General features: G+C 64.8%; 1 protein-coding gene across 1 annotated transcript in view; it reads left to right on the forward strand.

Moving 5' to 3' along the window:
* EMIHUDRAFT_452700 (prolyl 4-hydroxylase alpha subunit) overlaps positions 1–1,009 on the forward strand; it is a gene marked incomplete at both ends in the record, with an annotated part of 4,955 nt that overhangs the window by 2,352 nt on the left and 1,594 nt on the right. The gene's annotated exons all lie outside the window — the stretch shown is intronic.

Here is a 1,009-nt window from a genome sequence, read left to right on the forward strand (position 1 = left end):
CTCTCTCCCATCTCTCCCACCTCTCCCCACCTCTCCCCCTCTCTCCCCACCTCTCCCCATCTCTCCCCAGTATCGTACGGCACTCAGCTGCACTCGCTGCGTCCTGCGCTTCCCAGGCTCTCCCCTAGCTCTATCTCCCCATCTCTCCCCATCTCTCCCCATCTCTCCCCATCTCTCCCCATCTCTCCCCATCTCTCCCCATCTCTCCCCATCTCTCCCCCTCTCTCCCATCTCTGTCCTCCCAGACTCTCCTCCTGCTCCGCCAAACCTCCGCCATCTCTCCGCCGCCTCTCCCAGGCTCTCCTCCTGCTCCGCCGCGTGCGGCCGCTGCGACAGCAAGGGCAAGGCTTGCGCGAGGCGCAACAAGGAGCCCGCCGTGCATGCGCCGGGCGGGCTGCTGCTCCTAGATGACGGACGACCGGTCTCCCCAGATCTCCCCAGATCTCCCCACGCCTCGAGGCCTGGATGGCGGAAGACAGACCCGCGTGGCGCTCGAGAGGACGCGGGTTGGGCTGCCTTCTCCTGCCTTCTCCTGCCTTCTCCTGCCTTCTCCTGCCTTCTCCTGCCTTCTCCTGCCTTCCGCGTCATTCGCCGCTCGCAGCCTCGTCTTCACTGCGGTGCACGGAGCGCCGTCTCCCCGCCCCGAGTCTGGTGTGCTCGCATCGTTAGGCTGCGGAGCAACTTTGCGAGCATCGCGGCTGGGTGGGGGCCGAGTACGTACTCTCCGACGCTCCTCTCTCGAGGGCCTTTCCTAGACCTCTCCCGCACCCTCTCCTAGGTGGGCCGAGTACTCCTAGACCTTTCCTAGACCTTTCCTAGACCTCTCCCGCACCCTCTCCTAGGTGGGCCGAGTACTCCCCATATCTCCCCATATCTCCCCATATCTCCCCATATCTCCCCATATCTCCCCATATCTCCCAGGTGGGCCGAGTACTCCCCGACCCTACTCTCTTCGGAGCCGTACGTCGTCCAGTTCGAAGGAGCGAACCTCCCCCCCCCCCCCCTCGTC

The sequence above is a fragment of the Emiliania huxleyi genome (genome assembly GCF_000372725.1).
Source record: "Emiliania huxleyi CCMP1516 unplaced genomic scaffold EMIHUscaffold_67, whole genome shotgun sequence".
Taxonomy (NCBI): Eukaryota; Haptophyta; order Isochrysidales; family Noelaerhabdaceae; genus Emiliania; species Emiliania huxleyi.